At 45.5% G+C, this 9,588-nt stretch overlaps 1 protein-coding gene across 1 annotated transcript in view; it reads left to right on the forward strand.

Moving 5' to 3' along the window:
• LOC133347730 (serine/threonine-protein kinase fray2-like) overlaps positions 1 to 9,588 on the forward strand; it is a 29,317-nt gene that overhangs the window by 4,677 nt on the left and 15,052 nt on the right. The gene's annotated exons all lie outside the window — the stretch shown is intronic.

A 9,588-nucleotide genomic window follows, 5' to 3' on the forward strand; every position in this document is an offset into this window, starting at 1 on the left:
AACCAGATGCGAGCCTGTAGAGATGGTTTGTCATTTTGCAAGGTATTCAACAAAAGAGCATTGTTGAAGTGGCCTCATGTTTACACCACTGAATGGTGATCATCAATTAAAATCAATTGTAGCGTTAATTATAAATGCATAAAATAATGCGTGAGAACCAATTACTGTAAACGATCTGTATTTTGTATAATTTTACATGACGCCTGTGGCCACGAGATGCTATAATGTACACACCATGTTAAATGACTGGATTCTTGATCTGAATTGCAAACCCCACATCATGACAATTCATTCAATCGCGTGGCAGAGAATTGCTACAGGCCTACACAAAAGCGTGCCCATCTGTTAGTATTTCTGAGCCACTTCTGGAAATTCCACGTATCCAATATCGACACTGGCAATCGGTGTTGGTGGCTTTACGAGTGCCTTTTTGAACGTGTACTACACTAGTGTTGAGTAATTTAATGTAACGTGGGCACGTGATCCTTAAGCATCACGCCTCCTAAGCGTATTTTAAGTGACTGATGTATCTGTGGCTAAGATGCAGTGTAATAGTGTTACCGCAGAAGTGAAATTTGATGTCCACTATTCGGCATTGCAGGTAAGATGAGAGACGCACGCGCATGATCCTGTGAGTGTGTGTGTACGGACCCGAGTGTGAGCGAGTGTGTGTGTATGAGCGAGTGTGTGTGTATGAGCGAGCGTGTGTGTACGGGCCCGAGTGTGTATGTATGCGTATGTGTGAGAGCGAGTGTCTGCCTGCACCTCGCCACCTACCCAGCAAGCGAAGCCAGCCCCAGTACCAAATGTAAGAATAAAATTACTCAAATAGTATTTAAATATGAATATAACTGTCGACCAAAAAAAGGGTAATAGATACAAAGCAAAACGTGTGAAGTGGCGACGTTAGGACCCCCCCCCCCCATTCCATTGTTTTGAGAAAATACTTTGAATTACGGCGTTTTGATATTCGTCACCCTTCAGGAGCGCATCCCTGACGTAAACCGATATATTACTGTACAATCAAATTTATGAAAGTAATTTTGAATATATATTAAGACGTGTGGACAAGTTACAGCTATAATTTGATCTCGTGGGGGAAATGTTGGAAAGCATATCTGTGCAAGGCTCGTGGATGCAGCAGACGTGATTTGAGTAACAGATAAAGTTGCCAATCACAGTGGGTCTGTAGGGGAGAAGCTAACATGTAAACAATATTGCTTATCGCATAATTTCTATTTGTTACATATTTAATGCCAGTAAATCATGTCCTGAAGGTAATCAAGGGACAGAATGAGGGCGTAGCCAGAGGGCGGGGGGAAGACCCCGCTAGGGGGATAAAAGGGCAGCGTGCTCCAGTAAAAGGGGGGTCTTCATTGTGGGTGACTCGGTGGGTCGGGTCACGTCGTCGGGCTGGGATCTTGAATCGCCTCGTGTGTAAGGGGGTTACATAGTGTTACACAGTGTTACATAGGGGTAGTTACGTTTACAACAATTATAGAACCCGTCCCGTAAGGGAAGTTAAATAAAGACTCGCCTCAACTCGCGTAGTGTGTCTTTATTGAAGCACTACACACATAAAAGTAACGCGCTCAGACACCACATCCTGTATTTTTAAATACAGCGCTTATACTCTTAGGTTTTTTCGGTAAAGTCAGTAAAGTAAAATTAAATACAAATTCACATTTCATTTTACTAGATCATCTTAACCAAGCGTGTTTTACCATAGGCCCTGAATTTGTTTTAATGTAATTTACGTTGACTAGCGAGCTTAAAATATGAAACATAACGCCGTCCTAAATTAGGGGCAGTCCATAAATGACGTCACGCACCTAGGGGGGGGGTGAGAAATGTGACGTCACATCAAAATGCGCAATTTTAAATAAATATAGACAACGTTCTACTTAATTAAATAGACTTTTTAATAAATGTTTTCTCCTACAACAGAGTGCAGGCCACAAAATTCGCACTACAATGACAATAGTTTAAAGCGAGATTTGAAGCTTTCGTGACTGCAAGGATTCATATTCTTAGGTTTTTCGGTAAAGTCACGTAGGTAAAAAATTAATAAAAGTAAAATTTTAAAAATCACGTTTCGGAGACAACACAAGCTTCCGTCTTCAGGTGGAACCGTCACAGCACGCTAGCTGTATCAAGTAAATGAGAGATTACAAGAGATACCACTCCGTATATATAATGGTTGAGGGGGGAGGGGGATGGGCCAGGAACGGCCCACTTTTTATTATTATGGTAAGGTGCGGCTTGAGACTACGGCTAGACTACATAACAAATGACTGAGCCTTTATTATGGCGAGGTGCGGCTTGAGACTACGGCTAGCCTACATAACAAAATGCTGCGAATGAGACCGAGCCTCTGCCATGTAGATGGTAAAAGCACAAAAGCAGGTCAGGAAGAAACAGCCTCCTGCTATGTTGTTTGGTGGGTAAAACTTATAGCACGAAACCAGTGTGTGAAAAAAGAAGCTAAACCTGGTAAAACAAAACTGGCTGTCTATCAGTAACCTGTACAGTAACTCAAGAATAGTCTGTCAAATAAGATGGTCAAAATAAGTGTATTTAAACAAACCTTTGATGGTAGCCAGAAGGTTTGCAGAGCACGAAGCCATACAAATATACAAACAAAGGCATAATTTCAACCGTGATGATGGTTACAAACTGAGTAATCATTGGAAAGATGTGATTAACCATGCAAAAAAGATTTAACTACACTTATTTGGACCATCTTATTTGACAGACAACTATTCTTGAGTTACTGTACAGGTTACTGATAGACAGCCAGTTTTGTTTTACCAGGTTTAGCTTCTTTTTAAATCCTTTATATTAAGTTCGCGTGCTTGCTTGCTTGCTTAGGACCGTGCAAATCTTTCGGTCGTTTTTTAATCCACTTCCCGTGATCCAATCGAGCTGACATTTTCCACACAGACTCGTTGTGTGTGACAATTAATTTTCGTGAAATTTTTTTTCCAAAATTTTACACTGTTTAGGGAAAACTAATTAAATATTTAATTACCAATTGCTTAATACTGGCAGACCATCATCTGACCCATAGATTGCAGCCATCTCAAGCCAGAGGACGAGAGAACTCTAGCCGCCACGCATATAAAGGATTTAGAGTGAAAAACTTTTTTTTACGGGTTTACTTGTTTCACACAGATGCTTGAGGCAAGGCTTCGGTGGTACGGCCATGTGATGCGAAGTGAAGAGTCATCAGTGGCCAAGACTGCCGTGCGTATTGAGCCAGAGGGCCGCCGTCCACGCGGACGTCCGAAGAAGCGATGGATGGACCGAATAAAGGAAGACATGAAGACGGTCAACGCATCCCCTGAAGATGCCCTGGACCGAGCCAAATGGAGAAGACAATGCCGAAAAGCGGACCCTGCGCCACAGCGGGAACAACGCTAGGAAGAAGAAGAAGACTTGTTTCACACACTGGTTTCCTGCTATAAGTTTTACCCACCAAACAACATAGCAGGAGGCTGTTTCTTCCTGACCTGCTTTTGTGCTTTTACCATCTACATGGCAGAGGCTCGGTCTCATTTGCAGCATTTGTTACGTATGCTAGCCGTAGTCTCAAGCCGCACCTCACCATAATAAAGGCTCAGTCATATGTTATGTAGTCTAGCTGTAGTCTCAAGCCGCACCTTACCATAATAAAAAGTGGGCCGTTCCTGGCCCATCCCCCCCCCCTCAACCATTACAAGAGATACCACTCCGTGGTATCTCTTGTAATCTCTCATTTACTTGATACAGCTATCGTGCTGTGACGGTTCCACCTGAAGACGGAAGCTTGTGTTGCCTCCGAAACGTCGTGATTTTTATTTTACTTTTATTAATTTAAATTTTTTACCTACGTGACTTTACCGAAAAACCTAAGAATATAGTTTAAAGCGATTTGAAGCATGTTTTATTTGGGGGAGGGGGGGCAGAGCTTTGTTACGTCCTATTTGAGGGGGGGGGTCTGACTTTTTGTGATGGGGGGGGGGTCAAAAAGCGTCCAAAATCGCGTAACGTCATTTATGGATGGCCCCTTATCTCCAAATGATGTCAAATTGTTTTTAATGGAACACTGAACTTGATCATGAAAGTTAACACCAATGTACCGTTGTCCAAATCGTTGCGTATTGGCTACTATGACTTGATTCAGATGCACGGTAATGATCAAAATATAGAACTGAAAATTGCATAAATAAGCATGCATGTACGCAGGTTAAATTACTTCATCCAAACTTAAGAAAAGTGGGCTTCGACAACACGTCGTGAGATGGGATAATGGCATCTGGTCGTGAATAATAACTGGAGTGGCATGCTAAGAAATGGAACACATTGGAGAGTACACCCATTGTTACATCGTCGGATCGTGAAAGGTGGCAGCAGCTTGAGGCATTCATCCAGCAGTGGGTTGATAATAGCTCATGGTCATCTTTGCTACCATTAGGTGATATTTTCATAATGTGTAATGCACTTTGAGGTACTGTAATGCATTTTACTTTGGGAAGTCTCATTGAGTCACAATACTTTATCAGGGGGTCCTGCTACATTTGGATAGTTGGCCAATAATGAGAGGTTGGCTTCGTGTAGGGAAAAAATTACAATAAGAAACCCCTTCACAGACAGATTCAATAATCAATTTATGTACTTCCATCTCCTGGCAACCTCGTAGTCAACCTTACAACACCTGATCTTAAGAAACCCGTCATTGAAGTACTAACCAAGCTCAACCTCAGCATTGTACATTCAAATAATTTATCCAGAGGATAAAGGTATGTGCCCATCCCAGCGTCTGGGCCGCGCCAGCTCAAAATCTCCCAACAGGAACACGTGGATAAGAGAACACGCTGGTTAACGTGTGGATTAGAGAACACGTGGATTCGAGAACGGGTAGTTAACACGTGGGTTAGAGAACACGTAGGTTAGTTACTACGTGGATTAGAGAACACGTAGGTTATCCATGAGAGGTTTTATTTGGGTTAAATCACGTAAATATATAAATGTGTCGTTAAAACCCGCCACCACCCGACACAGCCAACTCGTCAGGGTTGTCACGTAAACGGAACAGAACATGCCAATTCGTCACTGGTACAGCACACCGGTGTGTTGGAGAGCCAAGCTACGAGTGAAACACGTTCCTTCGGAGTGGGCAGGTAGGAACTTGGTTGGACAGCGCATTCGTGCACGACAGACAGACAAATAATCCCTGGTGGGCAGTGTGGAACCTGTTGTTCCTACCTGTATGTATAAAAGATAACTTGACTTTAGGTAGCCAGGCAGACAGCCCCCTTAACTATCGCCCCCCCCCTCCCCCCTTAGGCCCCTCCCCTGACCCCCTTTCCCTTAGGCTCCTCCCCTGACCCCCCTACCCTTAGGCCCCTCCCCTGACCCCCCCTCCCTCAGACCCCTCCGCTGACACCCCCCCCCTCAGGCCCCTCCCCTGAACCCCCCCCCCCCTCAGGCCCCTCTCCTGACTCCCCCCTTCCTTAGGCCCCTCCCCTGACCCTCCTCCCTTAGGCACCTCCCCTCTCCGTACCCGGCAGTAGGTCTCCACCAATCAAGGAGCTGTTTACCTGACTCCCCCCCTTCCTTAGGCCCCTCCCCTGATCCTCCTCCCTTAGGCACCTCCCCTTTCCGTACCCGGCAGTAGGTCTCCACCAATCAAAGAGCTGTGTGTATTATATATTTATTTATGCACGACAGACAGACAAACAGACAGCTAAATAATCCCTGGTGGGCAGTGTGGAACATTGTTCCTCCCTGTAAAAAAACTTTTACACTCAGGCATACCATTTTGCTGAATGCGAGAGCACCAGGTTCAATTTGTGTGCATAACAATGGGTAAACGTGACTTCAGGTACCTTTTCTTTAATCTTGGCCTGCACCCCATTAAGATCTGATGCCATCACAGAGGCTCCATCATAAGTCTAAGCTACCAGCTTTTCAACGCAATTGTATTTCCCCAACACTCCCAAAACATAATCAGCAATAGCCGGTGCTTGTCTGTCATCACTGACATCAATCCCAAGAACGCCTCCCTCACGACGTTTCGTTGCCTACGAAACGTCGTGATTTATTATTATTTATTTTTATAAATTTTTATTTAATTTTTTACCTACGTGACTTACCAAAAAAACGAAGAGTGCCGGATATGATCTCTGGCTGTCAAAAGCATCAACCTGCTTCTTCATAATGGCATATCAGAGCATTTCAATGAAACCGATGCACTCTTTCGTGTGCTGCAGAATAAAGTAATGGACATTGGATTCTGCGACACAATGATCGATTCGAGCAGAAATTCGTCACACTTGGCCTGACAGACAATGCGAAGTAAACAGCCAGAGACGAGAGGAAAATAATGTTTTATAACATTCTGGACAATATCAGTGTTCAAATGAAAGCTAGGTTTAATCATATCGGTGAGATAACTTCCTTGGTTTAGTTGATTGCACGAAATTTTATGAAATGTCACATTTCGATGACACCAGACTGCAGAGCCTATCAAAATATGCAAGGTACTTGACTTTGTTAGACTAAAGGCTGACCTTATCGGATTGTATAGTTCACAAATGGTGAGGAACGAATGCACAGCTCCTCAGCTTATTGGCCCAGAATGATCTGACGCAGACGGTTCCCGAGGCGACAAAGTTACTCCAGCTGGTGGTGCTCACTATCCCAGCTACAACAGCGTCCGTTGAAAGGTCGCTCTCTGCTTTGAAACGACTCAAAACATACAGTCGGAATCGGACTGACCAAGGACGACTTTCATCCTAGCAATCATCTCTACTGAGACGGAGAGACTTTTAACACTAAAAGAGAATAAAGGACTTCAACAAAGTCACTGACATATTTGTCCAGAAGGATAGGCGAATGTACTTAATTTACAAGTAAAGGTAAGACCAGGCAAGATACATTTTAATTTGTGTTGAATGAGTATGGATAGTGGAACTGCATTCGCCTATGAAACGTGAATCGAATACGTAACTTACCTGTCCTGTATTCGTGTGTTGTAAAGAATGCCGATTTGAATGTGAAACATTCGGCCTCCTAACCAATAGTCATTGTGCAAACTGCAAATTGAATGGTAAATTTAAGCTACCTCTATCGGGTTCATATGTTTGTAAATCTGGCTCTAAAACGAGCCAGTGCCTCCCCAACCATTGACCTCACTGCACGTCACTGGTAGGTTCCTACCCTGGGTTCAGGGGTCGACTCGGACCCATCATTCCCTCCCTCCGGGGGTCGGTAAAATCGGCACCACTTTGCGAGGAAGTCAACCGTGGGTGTTGTATGAATTGACTCACCCCCTGCCATAACATTAGAAGTTTCAGCACAGGTTCTTTAGGTCTGTAATCAGGAGGCGCGCCAGTGCCCTCCTGCCCGTGTGAGCCGCAGCATCCAGGAGTATGTCTGACGTTTCGAGTTTGGCGCCACGTGGCGATCCGGAAGTGACGCCACCAGGAAGCGTTGGCGTGCAGTGACTCGGAGTCTCCGTGGCGCGGGAGGTGATCTCGAGGTTATCTGTGAGTAATACCGACAGTACACACACTACAGTCTTGCAACACACACACTACAGTACTACAACTCACTACAGTACACGCACTGCAGTACTACTATACACTGCAGTAAACACTACCGTAAACACTACCGTATATTACAGTACACACGCAACAGTACTACAACATACACACTCAGGTGTGCAATATTCGCTATGGACACTGTTCTCTGCAATATTGGTCGATTTGATTTGTTGCTGTTTCACGAATCTCCCTTGTAAAAGAGCCAGGGAACTGGGAAAAGTTAATCCGTGTAACAAATAAATTCCAGTACAGTACTCGCTACAGTACAATCAGACTACAGTACACAATATACAGACCACAGTACACACAGACAGTAGTACCTACACGCCAACTACCATGCACGTATAGTACGACAGTACACGCAGTCTAAAGCACACACATGTGCAATAAGTATACGCAAACTACAGTGAACGCAGGCAACAGTACTACAGTACACACGCTGCAGTGAACGCAAACTAAGTATCGTACACTCAAACTACTGTACTGCGGTACAACGCCAACTACGTACGCGCCACTACAGTACGCGCCAACTACAGTACGCGCTCCACTACAGTACGCGCCACTACAGTACGCGCCACTACAGTACGCGCCACTACAGTACGCGCCCAACTACAGTACGCGCAAATACAGTACGCGCCACTACAGTGCACGGCCCTACAGTAGCCCCAACTACAGTACGCGCCAAATACAGTACGCGCCACTACAGTACACACCAACTACAATACACCCCACTACAGTACACGCCACTACAGTGCACGCCACTACAGTGCACGCCACTACAGTACACGCCACTACAGTACACGCCAACTACAGTACGCGCCACTACAGTACGCGCCAACTACAGTACGCGCCACTACAGTACACGCCAACTACAGTGCACGCCACTACAGTGCACGCCAACTACAGTGCACGCCACTACAGTACACGCAGGGCGCAACAAGACCTGCGGGCCGAGCCGGGCGACGGGAACCCGACCCCTGCAGCGTAGAGTCTACAAGCCTCTCCCTTCACTCTCCCCTAACTCTCCACTCTCCCCTAACTCTCCACTCTGCACACGGGATTCTCTGCTTGCATATGATGGTAGCGATATGGGTTCCGGAGTTGAATTGCCAGTGCTCGCCACGAGAGGGCTTCAGGACAGAGTTCGTATAGTTTCGCTGTTCCTCCATTGAATGAGCACAGATTAAAGTAATTCGTGATATAGTTAATGGTTTGGGTTGTTGCATGGTCACACACTTAGTGGGTCTTAGGGTTTTCTATATGATACACAGTTTGTGTTGCATGGCCACGGTTGCATTCCTGCGGGAAATGTTACACATCAGCCTGTCGATGTAATTATGCAATCGATTGTTACATCAGTATCTTCGAGGAATGTCAAAGCCAGGTGGTACTGTATGATCTTTGGGTCCGGCGTGAGGGAGGTGTTTATTCTGGACGGCCTCGTTGTTCCACTCTCTTTACTGGCATGCTTCCAGATCTACGTTGATATTCTAGGATGGTGACAGCAGCAGCTGCGACGCGATCCTAGAAGAGAGATTGGGAATTGAGTCGCGGCAAGGAACATTGTTGAGGTCTTGGTTGATGATGGGTTAGTGGTCGTTGGCAAGACATCGTGTAAACTCTCATGCCGTTTGCACGTCTCTGCAGATATGTGGTGGCAGAATGTTGGTCAGAACAGGCAGCCGGAGATTGGTGTCCGTTTCCGTGTCCGGTCGTGTTGTGCAATGCGTTCTTGCGCATCCAGCAGTTTTGTGTATGAGCTCCCAGAACAGGCGGGAGCGCAGTTCTTTGCCACTGAGTGGATCAGTGAGAATGCGTAAGTTTATAGCACAGCAGCTGAAACGCTTCAGGTCGTTCCTGCAACTTTTTGTAGCTTGAAGGTCATTGTGGCGAGATGTTAACTGCCTCACCTGGTATACAGGAGGTCGTAGGTTCGATCCCCCACCCTGATGCCTGTATGTTTGGAGTCCTCATGTTCTCCCATGGACGCGTGGATTTT

The sequence above is a fragment of the Lethenteron reissneri genome, chromosome 3 (assembly GCF_015708825.2).
Source record: "Lethenteron reissneri isolate LAM-NWPU_2019-01 chromosome 3, ASM1570882v1, whole genome shotgun sequence".
Classification (NCBI taxonomy): domain Eukaryota; kingdom Metazoa; phylum Chordata; class Hyperoartia; order Petromyzontiformes; family Petromyzontidae; genus Lethenteron; species Lethenteron reissneri.